This window comes from Anser brachyrhynchus, assembly GCF_964034855.1.
Source record: "Anser brachyrhynchus genome assembly, chromosome: 3".
NCBI lineage: Eukaryota > Metazoa > Chordata > Aves > Anseriformes > Anatidae > Anser > Anser brachyrhynchus.
Genome location: NC_137696.1, coordinates 45783994 through 45798471, shown reverse-complemented (window position 1 = coordinate 45798471; position 14478 = coordinate 45783994). Strand labels below are relative to the sequence as shown.

The 14478-nt window shown below is 42.4% G+C and overlaps 1 long non-coding RNA gene across 1 annotated transcript in view; it reads right to left on the bottom strand.

Moving 5' to 3' along the window:
* The window catches only part of LOC308193506, a 34807-nt gene extending 24351 nt beyond the window's left edge, over window positions 1-10456 (bottom strand). The window contains exon 1 of the long non-coding RNA XR_013949694.1: window positions 5733-10456. This is a non-coding gene — a long non-coding RNA (uncharacterized lncRNA). The remainder of the gene's footprint in view (window positions 1-5732) is intronic.
* Between the last annotated feature and the right edge of the window lie 4022 nt (window positions 10457-14478).

Here is a 14478-nt window from a genome sequence, read left to right as displayed (position 1 = left end):
AACCACTGTCCTTCTGTGACAGCTCCCAGAGAGAAGACACGTCCATTCATTCCTCGTTGGTCAAACAGAAGTCAGAAAGGACAATGCTTTGGCAGTCAAAAGAGCAATGTTTTGTCCCTGGAGTTAGGGACTGTGGCTTTTAAAAACAAGCTTGTGAAAGAGTTTGACATTTCTCCAATATTATCAAATTCATTATGTATTAACATCAGAGGCTCAGAGAGCTTGTCAATCTGTTTGTTGGTTTGTTTTTAATGTCTTGGTTGTAAATTACTCGTTCGACAGGCTGAAAAATGTTAAAGTAGTAGTTTGTGTACAAAAAAAATCCCAAATTATTTCTAGAATGAGAATATAAGAGCTGAATATTATTTGGTTTCTTTCCCCACAGAGAACAGAAATACCTGTGAGCACTGTTATCCTTTCTGTTCCTGACAGATTTAGCATCCTTGTCTAATAATGCACGTGCTAACAGCTAACGCTAACGCTGGCTAACAGCAGCACCTTGCAGTGAGCTTTGAACTGAGGTCCCTGTGAGGATGAATAAAGCAGAACTGAAGACAGAGATCTTGCTAAGATACAGAAAGGAAACCTAGGCATTAGAAAATCCATTTTCTAAAAGCAAGCAATTAGTAGTATATTAAACTGTTTAGATAGTATTCACAATAGGACAACGCAAGGCTGCTCATCCCCACAAAGCAGCTCTCAGGAAGAGGGGGAGCGGCCCCAAAGACATTTCCAGCAGTCCAGATTGCAATTCCTCTCAGAGGTATTCCTCTGCTGAAGCTGGCTCTGGAGGTGGTGCATGGCAGATCCAGAACATCCCGTCTCAGACATGAACAACCACGTCAGTCACGCCAAGACTTCCTGATTCCAGGCAGAAGGTGTGCTAATGCTGGATTGCTTAGGCTATCAAAGATGTCTCTAAGCATGCTGTCTCAGTCTCTGCAGGAGAATGCAGCAAACTGAGGCAATAACATCTGTCTTTTTCTCCATTGTGGAAGCAGAAGACGTTGTGAACCAAAAACGTCTTGAAAGAGAAACAGTAAAACATGGGAAGAGAGATAGGGCTACACGCCAAGATAAGTTACCTGGAGCCCCCCTCTGTGTGTTTGTATCCAGCAAACCAAAACATGCGTGGCTCTGCTACCCATGGCTCTCTGCTAACCCCATAGTTGCGGTTGTCTTTCTGCTGTCAACAATTCACTGGAAATCCAGATTTTACTCTGCTAGTCACAGAGACAAATGAACAGAGATTTGGGCTCTTGAAGAGCTTCCCCAGTTCCATCCACACGTCCTGTGCTAAGGCTAGAAGCAGCACTGGTTGTTCATGAGGTGAATGAACACCTTTCTGGCTATCTGATGAAAAAGTTCAGCGGGGCCTTGAAATATACCAAATGACAAACATCTATGAATGAAATGAAAAACATCTATGCAGAAACAAAATTAAACCAAACTAGAAAACGCAAAATGAATGGGAGACAAAGTTGGGCACAATTAATTTTTTTTCCCATTTGCACAAATAATGTGTTCTTTCTTCTGAAAATAAGTTTTAGCATTTTTGAAATGCAACATTTTCTGTTCATTAACCATTCACTACAATGAACATTTTAGTATATCCCCTAGAACATTTTAATATACCACCTGACAAGAAGGAGGGAAAACCAGAGCATTTTAGTAAAAAAGAAAGCACAGAGCAGTTTCCAATGACTGAAGCAACAAATGAACACCCGCCTCAGAGCTGCAAGCCTGCAATGGTGTAATCTTTCCTGGAGACTGCTGCTACATTGTACAGTATAAAGAAAAAAAGACAACAGGGGGAAGATTGTGAACACAAGATTTTATCAGCCTAGATAGGTTGCTGATTAGATAGGAAGACCTTTGACTATAAATTGTTCCTTTCAGCCCTGCGTGAGTAATGGACACAATTCTTCCTTTCTGTGCACCAGCTGAACAGGAAGCCACTCACTTTATTTCACTTGGTTGATTCAGATTCTGCAGAGAGCAGAAGTTGGTCAGATGTGAGTCATTCTGTTTGCCTCCTGCTGTCAGCCCCAGGAGGAAAGCCTCTCTGCTGCTGCACCACCTGAACTTCTGAAGAACCACAGTTGTTAAAAAACATTGAACCTTGGAGACCCAAGACAGTCAATCCTGAGGTTTCACACAAGACAGAGGAATAGAAGGACTAACTCCAGAGGGAGCAGTGAGAAGCAAAGGTACTGATATGCTGGTAGTGGTCTTCCCACCAGGGTAGAGGCAGACTGACAGCACAGTGTAGGGAAGCTCATTTTGCAATTGTTCCCCAGCTCATCCTCACCGAGCCCGAGCCATCAGGCCATGGTCCGTGCACACCACTCCATCACCAGAAGATCCAGATGAAGAGGTTCCTACACCCAGATAATCATCCCTTCCTCTGCAGCAGCATGTGAAGCCGTGTCACCAGTACAAGTTCTGCCAGGCACAATTTAACATCCCATCACACAAACAGCTTAATCAGCAGAAGCAGGGAATATATTAAGGCAGTATTGGCATCAAATGTTTGTAACGTGAGAATCCATTCTCAGCTACTCTGCAGTGTAACTCTGTGCAGCTCCGAAATCTTATTGGGTTGCCACTCACATTTTACAAGCTAATTTGAGAAAAAATTGCTTGGATAGCAGTTTATTTGAATCAGTGCTTCAATGAAAGGAAGCACTCCGGTGCTATCAGAGCTTCTACTCTCAAGCATGAAATGCACAGTACACGTATTTTATTAAAGCTTAATACTACTTCTTTCTCTTCCTTTATTCCATGGAAAGTATTTTCTTTATCCACAGACTTTGGACTCTGATTTTTATTGTCAGGGAGTTACTAGTGCTTTGAATTTTATTCATTTCAAAACAGATGATACTATTAAACACGTTATGCCTAACATACTGAGCACTGTTAAATCAAATGAAAAAGATCTCGGAAAAAAGAATTGGTTAAATTCTCAGGGTAGCTAATGCTATTAAACTATTGGATGTGGACGGATCACTACAAATGGAGTTATGTAACTGCAACATTTAAGAAAGAATAATAACCTCATTCTACTATTTCCTTTATGTGTGAAGTGACTGCAGTTTTGTATTCCTGCTTTATAAAAGAATCTCTTTGAAAGTCATACTGGAACTAAAACATTATATACACGGCTGCAGAAGAGGAAAGTCTTGTGATGTATGACCTTCAGCACTGTATATAATCTGCCATGCTTTAGGAGATCTTGGCTTGCTTCTAAAATGAATGGCTTCTATGCATGACTTTAGCATGAACATCACTTAAAATTACCGTGCAGACTGTCTCAGTATACACCACTGACTCCTAAGAGTTGCGATCTGTCTCTTCTCAACCAGATGAATGTCAGACCATTAGAAATCCCTGTTTCTCTATTCTGTTGAAAGCACACAGAGGTTTTGGCCTCAGTGAAGAAAATGCTTCTTCAACCTCTCTGCCATACATGAAAATGTAGACAGAAAAAAGAAATTACAAATGCTGTAAAAACACGAGCAAATCCTTCAAAACTGTGGAAGACACTGCTTCCACGTGTGCTACATGTTGTACCCATAGCCATAGACCCACAGCTCTGCTTAGCTGGCTGCTGGGAGAAGGTGGACTCAAGCTGGGTCTGAGCAGGTCACAAGGGGCAGATGGGCTGTTATTTGTCAGGTCTTAGATAAGGGTGTTCAAACTGAGAAGTACAGACGTACATGAGACAGTGCTTTGTCCCTGGATCTCTTTGGTTTCCATAAACAGGCCTTCAAACCCATGCAGCAGAAACGGTGAATCTGTGAGCATGGCCAGGGCGCTTCAGGTTCCTACATGGCAGAAGTCCTACTGCGCAGGTCAGCAGTTCTGCTGGCTGACAGTCAAGACCACCTCCAATTACCTGCGAGACAACCAAGTGTGCAGAAAGAAGGTGGGTTGCAAAGGTCTCAGCTGCACTTCTGACTGTCCTGCAAGGGGTGTATGAACATCACTAAAGAAGTCCAAAAGCATATGGGACTTAACCAGCTGGTAGGTAGAGCTTCACATGCCTTGATTACTGTATAAATGTTGAATAGAACACATTTTTCTGCAAGTTTTTCTTTCTTTTTTTTTTTTTTCTCTCCATACAGAGCTTGGCCCAATTACTTTTCTGAAGTTGGATACCAAAGTCCCTCTCCTACAAATGCAGAGTCAAAAGATGCAAAAGAAGGATGAGCAGAGAAGAGCACAGCAGTGGAGGTGCCCTCAAGGCATATCAAGGGGCTGCTCTGTCAGCAAGTGACAAGCCTCCCCCAGCTCAGCAGAGTTGATTGTGCAATTTTCTTCTGGCCATAATGTTTCTGTGGTAAGCACATCTGCACATTAACCACTAACTCTTTCTGTGTCATTGAACAACAAGAGAGTGGACAACAACACTTTTCTTCTTAACTCTTTATCTCTACTAATGGGAATGCAGGGCTGGACTATTGGTGAGACAGCTTGTCTTGAGCCGGAACAGGAAGCAGAAGAAAGAGTCTTACACTCTGAAGCAGAAACAGTGCACATACTATATAGCTGACCTCTACCACCCACTATTAGTAAACAGTAGCTTGAGACAAAAGCATATTTCTGAAGAAATCCCCCATAACCTTTTTTTGAAATGAAGAGCTGTGAGTTCACAAAGTGCAACTCTTTTCTTCCTCTTCCTTTTTGCCCTCTGTGTACATCACCATTGACATTTTCTGACTATCTGCAAGCAGACTTGCATGCAAAGCACTTTTCACGTTGAGGTTAAAGATGGATATCATAGGAAATGTAAATTTTTTTAGATAAGAAGCAGTAAACCAGATTTGAAGTACTGCATGAGAAATCCTAAAGTTTCAGTAACCAGCAAGACACAATACTACTCAAGAAAGATGTTGTCCCACATGGTACCAAGCCAAATTTGTAACGACATACATAGATAATGAGAAGAAACATGATGCAATTCAGTATGCCATTATCACATACGTATAATCAACAGCGTATCTGCAAATAGACATGCTATGTGTTTTGTTCAAAAACCATGTGGTTTTGTTCTCTCTCTTCATTTCCCCTACGGAAAATAAAAATAAAATTGTGATTCTACTTCCAAACTCCTATCCTAAGTAGTTTTGGTTAGTAAAAACCACCCATTAAACCACCCAAGAAACATTAACTGTTTTCCTCTCTAAAAGTAATAAGCACTCTATTGATATTTGGCATAGTACAAGGTAAACGTTACCTGATTTCTTTTAAATATTAAACGTACATCAGGATCTCTGAAGAATTATCTATCTAAACATGCCGGTGACTTAAATCCCGAGTTTCTTTACAGCAGCTCACAGTTTATTAGAGAATTACAAATACGTTGGAAAAGTTGATAAGGTGAAAAGTTGCATAGGCTAAAAAAATTAATTCCTTTATTAGAAACTTGAACTGCTCCTATTGTCCCAACAGGTATTATGCATTCAAGTTAATAGACAAGAGGATTCTCCTGAGTAGCTAAGGTAGCTACATAAAGAGACTGAGTCACGTGGAGCATGCAACTGACTAGTCATTTTATGTATATATTTCATATCTGATCTTACAGAAGAACCAGACAGACATGTACATGCAGATTTCACATCCTTACCCCCAGCAAAGTTAAAGGAAAACGCAAAAGCAGCCCTGGTACAGGACATACGTACTCACCACACTGGGGAGAAAACAAAACCAACAACAACTTAAGTGCAAACCTGAAATGATCAGGATTTAGTAACGTCCACTGGAAGCTCTCAAACAGAAATTCCTCCAAGGCATGACACTCAGAGAGTCAACTGGACTAGAAGGAGATAAACTCTTCTCTAACGTTAGCAAGGGCTCTAGGCAAGGAGCCCGAGGAGAAAAGTAGAAAAGTTATACCCACATAGATCCCTCTTCCCCCATCATTAGTAAGACTGTGGGCTGCACCACAAACAGTCTGCATTTCTAGCTGCTCAGAGTGCTGCAGGGGAGCTGGCTGCCAGCAGAGAGGAAGCTGCTGGCAGTGTCTGACCTGACCAGATCAGAGGGTACAGCTTATGAATCATCTTCATTGATTTGGATATTAGGTTTGCACTGTAGAAAAGAAGGATTCTCACCCGTTCTATGCTGTAAGAAGAAAATTAAAGTGTAAGCCTGATGAAGGATAAGCAGTAAGAGTTCCTCATGCAGGTACTTGTTAAAGAAAAGAAGAAACAATATGAAAGTGGTTGATCACAATGAACGTTTTCTTAAACTAGAAATTGTTTATCAGTGCTCAGTACCATGGTCAGTTTTAGTTTGATAAATCCATCCAGTTTTAGAAACTTAAGAGATTTATGTTTTCATTCATGAATTCCATACCTTGACCAACAACAGCTGCTGGTATTTTTTTGGACTGAAAGTTCCCCGGTTTCATCCTCACTGAAAATTACAAGCTCAATAAATTACCTGCAACACCACAGTTTAGAAGACAGAACAGAAAAGCTTTCTGATCCTTGTCAGGTATAGGAATACGGAAGTTCTGGGTTTCTCTGAGAGTTTTCCATCAGGCTGAGCTGGGGGTCAGTGCTTCAAAAGGAATGACCAGGAGACAGAGCAAGAGCAAAGAGGCCCTCAACTGCCCAGGCTGAGATTTATCACCCCCCTCAGAATTCTTCCGGAGAAGAAGCAAGTAGAAAAGGATAGCAAAAAGGAAACAATAATGGCAAATCTCCTCAAAGAAACAATCAACAGCTGTGTCTGTAGACTGCCTGGAGGTATGGGTCTTTGTAGCATTTACCCTCCCTTCTTGCTTCAAAGGTACAAGAGAGATTGCTCTGCAGTTTATCATCTGACAGTTTTCAGGGTGAGACCTTAATAACAGGAACCTTTTTTCTTCTACACAGACAGGAACTATCTGGTGGTATTTCCATAACAGTTAAAGGTTTTCCAGTGCCCTGAAGTACATGTTTTTGGCTTCTGCCCTCTGCCACAGAATGACTCCAGAAACACTGTGTTGTGGGTGAACAGGATCTTGCTGTACTGCCTGTGAAGCCAAAGTTAATATTCCCATTTTGTCTCTGTAGAAATGACAGATAGCCAATTTCAACACCTCCTCCAAGTTGATGGTTTTAATACTGAAATGTGAAAAGGTCAAGAAGCTCCATGCTTTAGGGATTAAACCATGCTATAGGGATTAAACTAGTCCCAGTGTTTGATGTTCAAGAGAAAATCGTTATAGAAATGAGTTACCCCACACCCACCCATTGCTTCTGCTTCATCTCCAGCCCCCACTGTCAGGAGCAGAACAGCCGAGTAAAGAAGCTGCTGGACTGGACTCAGTACGGCAACTCGCAGGAGGGGCTTTGCATGTGTGGGAAGCGTTGTTCACTAACAACTGGCGTAAATCAGTGTCAACGACATCATACAGCCGAAAATGACGTCCATCAGGCTGCCTGCTTGCCTGCAGACAGGCCATCTGTTTTAGTCAAGGGCACCGGAGGCTTAAGTCAAAGCCCACTGAAGTTATCGGAAAGATTCCCATGAATCGTTGACTTTGACTCATCTGTAGCTTATACAGTGCACGAAATGTCAGGCTCACAAACTGCACTCTGTAAGCAAGACAGCTAAAGCTCAAAGAAAATACAAAGAAGCCGTCAGTTCTCCCACGCCACTATATGTCAGGATTTGATCTGCTGAAGCTATCGCAGAGGTAGTAATGTAAAGCAGGTGCAGGTAAAACGGACAGAAAATTCAGAGCTGGTACATGCTGCTGGGGTGACAAAAGGAGAAAACAAAAGCTTCTCAGAAAATAAAACCATTTATGTTCTCATATTTCTGGGGGATGCTACCATCAGTAGGGATGTGCCTAAAATGTCATTACGATGGTGCACCTAAAGAGAAAACAAGGGCTGTAATGCCTGAGGAAATCAAACACCCCAGGAAAGGTGGGAGGAAAGAGCGGCTGAAATAACATCAAGACCAGGCAGAATTCAACGGGAGAGTGACATAAAAATAGCCAGCTCTATCTGTGGATTCAAATTGCCTTCTTAAAAACAACAGTGCTTTTCTTTCCCACTCTTCTATAAAAGGACCCAATTCCCTGCATGGAGCTCCCACTGAAGTCAGCGTGAGTCACTCAGACAGACTGCTTGGAAGTACGTCCCCAGGAGAGCTAATTATTGCATATATTATAACGAGCTCGCAGAAGAGGTTTTATAAACACCTGCCACTGTTTCACCATCTCCAGTTCAGGAAGCAGAACAACTGTCAGCCTAAATGACGTGGTTTGGTACTTTCCACTAACTCTGAAAGAAAAGATATAAAGAGCCCAGCTTAATGACACCTTCACCTTGAAAGATATTTTCAGGTAAAACCTGCATTGTAAAAAGCATGCTAATTTAACCTTCAGTGCCTCATAAGAACATACAGCAGTTAGGACCTCTTCTGTCGCTTTATGGACAAGAACAACAAAAAAATAACCAAAAAGCCCCAAGGGCTGAATTTCACCCTTTGGACCTGCATAAAAAAAAAAAAAAAACAAACACTCCATCAGATATGATGGTTCAGCAGAACTTGAACAGATGAGGAACATAAAATTTGATGTTATAAAAACGGTGGAACAGAAAGGAGGTTTTACAAGGGGTAATGCTTATGTGCTGTACTCCATAGCTTAAAGCACCTGTTGGCCTGAAATTGAACATGACTGGAAAACAAGTTTATGACTACAATCTGTCCTGTCTGCAAAGACTTATTTACGTGTGTTATTTAGGGACCTTTTAAAGCATGAATTGGACTGCAATTTAGTCAAGAACTGAGTAAACAAATCCTCATGTGGACATAAGCCTCATATGTGAGGACTGAGCTTTCTGTCGCAGCATCAGCAATGGCAGAGTCTCTGTGACAAACCAGAGCCTTTAATTCTTTACTCAAAGGCCTGCAGTAGAGGACACCAACTCTTGTTTTGCAATTTCTACTCCTGAGAAGTAGAGACAGAGCAAACAAATAGTATGTTTTTACTTTCTTATTCCCAGGGTAAGATCGAAGGATTAGAAACAAACAAAAGGAAAAGGACTTCAGAGGTCAGAGAGGGAAAAGGTGCAGTGAAAACCTCAAGCAGAACACCTAATCTCAGAATAAAACTGTGGGATTGGCAGCAGAATTTTTCTGGATTACCGGTTATTTATGTGCCTCATATTCAAGAATCCCTTCTCAAGTAAAACAAAAGGTGAGACAGGGAATAGGGATCATATGATTTTTTTTGCAGGCTGACATTTCTCGGGGTCCACCAGTTGTTTCGTGCAGTCCCTCCTTTTGTACACTTTCATCAAAATGTATCAGAGGAAGATGCAACTACACACCTGTGTCCAGTACAGCTTGCCCTTTAGGCTGTGTAGGCTCCCATATGCAAAGCAGAGCTCATTGAGCAGAGCAAGGCAACAGGACAGAGTGACTGGCTCATTAAAAATATTCACACTGCTCTATTAAGATGTCATGAACTTTAACTTCTGGACAGTTTTATCTTTTCAACAGTTTTATCTTTAGCAGTAGCAAAACGATTCAAGAAGGAAATGCAGCAAAACTGGAACTCGGTACGTAAATGGAACAGGAAACACAGTCAAGGACTAGGATTACTGTGGATGCTGCCTTTTGCTGATGGTCACTTTAGGCTTAGCCATGCTAGCTTGAAAAAACACTGACCTGAACAAAATACATGATTTGCTTTCTGTTTTATCCAAACTCTCTTTGGAGTCTTTCCTATATCCACACATTCTGACAGTGTAAATGAGAAACGATTCCAACATAATCAACAGATATTAACTAGAATAAACAAAACTGGAATAAAGCTCAGAAAAGGAGTAGCTGTATACACCCCTTAGCGTATCCCCAGCGCTGCAGCCTATGGTGTCCTTCCCAACACTGGTCACTACCTAGAGCTCCACACTTTCCATCTGGCACCGACTCAAAATCCTGCTAGTAAAGAAAAGCGTCTTCCCTGTTCCAGGAAACTCCCCGGACAGAGCAGGCTGGGTTACAATTCAGAACTAGTTATTTCCTATAAAAAACATTAGTAGACCTGAAGTGTCTCAATTTAAAAGGATTCCTCAACAAAAGTTTTGCTCAGCACTGGATAGCAGGAATCTCAGATGCCTTGCTATATTTATTACTGCTTACCCAATCCATATACCTCAAAATTACCTGGGAAAGCACTGAGATCAGACATTATCTGGCCAAACTGGAAGAACTCCAAGTCCTATCAGAAATATTGCACTGGCCGCACCTAGTATTTTGTGACTATATTTATAGGATGGGGATATAGAAACATTTAATAAGGAAAAAACACCCTCTTATTATGGCTTAACCAATTCAGAAATTATAGAGTATGTACTCACACTGCTTGAAAGACTGTCTGACGTGGCCTGTCTGAGCAAAGATGGCTGAAGCTGATTTTCTTCCCCCTTAGTCCCAGTTGTTTTAATTCCCCCCCCCCCAACACACTTGCTTTTACAGCAGAAGGGATGCAATGACATAGGACACTCAGCTGAGCCGGGCTGGGCACATCTGGGATGATGGATGATGGGACTATTGCCATGCTGCAGCAATCTTGCAGAAAGCCCTGCACATGAATGCCACTGAGTGAGGCACTGCCTGCATGAGGCTTTTCCAGAACAGCGAAGAGAAATGAATGACTCACGCTCAAGAAAAATGAATTCATGCTGGAAGGGGTGCACAGAAGGATGTCAGGCATCTCAGAGTACCTTCTAAAAAGAAACAGGCAGCTATTGCTATTGCTTGTTTGCTCTAACAGAGTCTGAGAGGACATATGATCACTTCCTGGACACATACTGGAAGGAAACAAAGAGGGAGGAAAGAGGGGTTTAAGCAATGGGATAACACTGGCACAAGGACACATGGTTGTGAACCAGCCACATACAAATTTAGACTGGATTTAGATGATTATTTCTGCCCGTCAATAAGGTAATTCTCTGGAACAGACTTCCAGGCAGAAACTTTGGCTGCAAAAGAAGCCTAATCAGTTTTAAGATGAAGCTTGATAAATCTGTTTAAGGGATAACAAGACAAAGCTGCCTGCAACAGCAGACAACTAGGCTCCATGTTTTAGGAGATCCCTCCAAGTGCTGAGCTGCCAGACAAATGTTCAGAACTTCTCTAAATGACCACTCTCTTAAGTCAGGAATACAGCACCACGGCAGAAATCTGGAACCTCTCTTTGTCAGAGAAACAGAAATGCTGGAATGGGGGGGAAAATAAAGGTTAGGGCAGCTATCTCAGTGTTGTTCAGCTGCTGGCTCAAGGACCAGTGATGATCCTGCAGAAAGAAACTTTTTCAAATGTTTTCTTTTTTGAACTACACCCCCATTCAGTTTGCACAGCTATTTCAACAGCCAGACAACGATTCCTGCCTGATGGAGAAATGTGGCCAAAACCTTAGGAGACCTGAAAAGCCAAGGCTGAACTGGAACAGAATTCATTGCAACAGCTTCCTATGCTGGGCAGTCCTGGGCAGGAACCACAACTCCTCTCCCATGGAAGATTTTAGATTTATTTTATTTTATTCTGAACTAGAAGAAATGGAGATAGATGGTTTACCCATGTGAAAAATATCTTTTGCAAAGATGCAGTGCCAGACGAATTAGAGAGCTGGACCTTCTCACCCAGGCAGCTCTGATGGCTCCATGGTGCTCTGCGTGACCTTGGCTGTGGGGACACCGGTGACCTGGGACACTGAGTGCCTGTCGTGTTGGTGGGTCCCAGGCGGCCACCAGGCAGATGGTCTAACTGCTGGGCAGAATGGCGTGCTAGAGGGAAAAAAAATATATATATCAGCCTGTTGCGTTTTGTTGCATGTTTTGCTGGAATTAACATTTTCACTACATGTTCCTTTGCTCTAATTTTGCTTCCATAGGGAAGCTGTTCATGAGAAGCTCCCTGACTAGCCCTGATGTCACTGCTGGCTGTCGCCAGTACAGAGCAGCACTGAGGTTATTTCACAGATCTGAGCTTCTCTCCGCCTGCAATGTTTGAATCTCTCAAGTTGAACCTGAACATTGGCATTCATCATGCCTTTCTTCAAGGAAGTGACAGCAGTTGCTGTATTTTACTGATTTTTTGCTGTTTTTTTTTTTTTTTTTCCCCAACATATTTTACTGATACAAATTCTCTAACTTAAGTCGATTTCATTGCAGCTCTTTTGGGAGATTTGCTGGGAAGCACAGTGCTGTCCTGGGACCCATACACTGGAGAGTGCACAGGGCCTAGATGCCTCAATGCAGATGCATCTCAGTAGCATGTTAGCACCTACGAGCTCTAAGAGAAATTAAGACAAGAATAGCAGCTTCCTTGAAAAGCTGTTCTCTAGTAACCCAGAAATGTATTTGGCACAATGCCATCCCAGGGGGTACATCTCACAATGTTTGGACAGATCATACCACATTTCTGTTCGTTTTGCTCTTTCATTGCATGGGAGGCACAGGGCTTCGCTCCCAAAGCTTGTTTGTTCATCCTTTTGTTCTGCTAACACTTGACTTTCTGAACCTTCTGCACTTCCTGGTGCTGTCTTTCAAATCCCCAATCACCACATGTTTTACTGGGAACTTTCAAGGTGACGTCCCTTTATAGTGTAAGCATCAAGGCTGAAGTTCTGCAGTTGCAGGTCCTGCTCAGCCCACCCTGCCTGTCCCTGCCTCAGGTTGGACACAGTCCCAGCTGGGGGAAGAAAGCCAAGCTGTGTTGATACACTACCACCTAGTGGTAAATTCTGCTCCCAGCCACACTGCCACGGTGTGCTTTGTGACCGTGCTAGGTCCTCAGACCCTCAGACGTCTGATCTTCATCCGAGGGTTTCAAGGTGAAGCCTTAGGCAGGGTCATTGCTTGTGCTGTGTCCGGGCACTGCTCAAGCAGGTTTTCTCGCTGATGCTGCTCCTTCATTTGGCCACCAGGAAAAGCAGTTTCAATTCTCAACATTGCTTTTTGGTAAATTGGCTGCCCACCCCTTAGAGACCTCTGCCTTTGCAAACCATCAGTCCTTCCACTAGGGACCTGCAGAGGTGGATCTTCAGCCACCACCTGCAAAACCCAAACCAGCAACACCAGCTCAGAAAGTGCCCTGGCTCATGAACTTACCTGCTAACAGTTAATTGGCCTATAATTAGTTCTGCCAGGGAATCTAGCAGGTAAAACTAGATAAACCAACTTTGAAAAGCTGTGTTTAGTCATTGTATAGTTATCCTAATGTACTGGCTGTGCGTACACCAATGGTGGAATGAACAGCTAGGGCATTTTTTGACCTGCAGCTACCACAGAGGTGGCACAAAGTCTGTTTGCCCTGGCTGGTTAATGTGGGGGGTCTTCAACACCCTCATCCTGGCCTGTGTCAGTCCACTACAACCTCATCTCATCAGAGGGCCATTTCTTCTTTCCCTTAAACCAGGATTGCAAAGAACAAAGGAAGCAGAACACATCATGATCCTGCGCTGACTCAAGGAGTTCAAAATGCTTCGGAAAAGTGTAACAAAACTTACACCATCAATACAACTCAAGCCCTGCACAACGTACATATCTGTACACACACAAACTTGTGCACAGTCAGCTTTTAATCTCATGCCACTGGATTGCTTTGTATCTTATTATGCCTTCCGCAGTAATTATTAGAGATCTGCATGATTAGCAGAGATAATGGACACACCTGTATTCAAATTCCTGCATATTAACCAAATGTGTCAGACTTGCTTCCACCAGAAGGTTGCCTTCATAAAAAGTAACGCTTTAACATAAAGGCAGTGGTTAAGACACAGAAATACTGCTTATGGCTTTCTGCACAAATGTAAGAATGCAGCAAATTTTATAAATACAAGAGGTACAAAGTGTGTCCCTTGTCCCCTGCCAGAGTTCAGTACTTACATGAAGCACCAGAGCAGTGTCTGCTAACAGTGCTTGCAGAGGTCATTTACATGAGGAAGCTTACCATTATACTATGATTGTGCCAAAATACCTGAGAAAAAAATATTTGGAAGAACAGCCATCATTCCCCCATCTCCTTTTTTATTTATTTTTTACATCTCTTCTCAAATGTCCATGGAGTCTGCTAGACTTGTATAATGAGATAATGAGAGCACTCTATGCTGTTGTTGTTCCTGCAAAGTCATGCTCCTAATTTTTTAAAGGGAAGTTACTATACCTTTAAACAATTCACCGTCTCCTGATGCTTTGCAAAGAGCACCCAAAATGGAAGAAGTTAACAGCCTGCAATAAAGCCCTTGGATATTCTTTTGCCATAACTCAAACTTCACAGAAAGATCATAACCACCAGAGCAAAAGCCGACACTAAGAAATATCATCAGCTGAAGGAAAGGCTTATCATATAACATAGTTCTCTCAAAAGCAGGCCTTACTCCACAAGGCATGGGAAACGTACCAAGTAGAAGTCACTGTAACATTTTAACCTTTATCAATTTCTGAAGGTTTAAGAATGCTATGC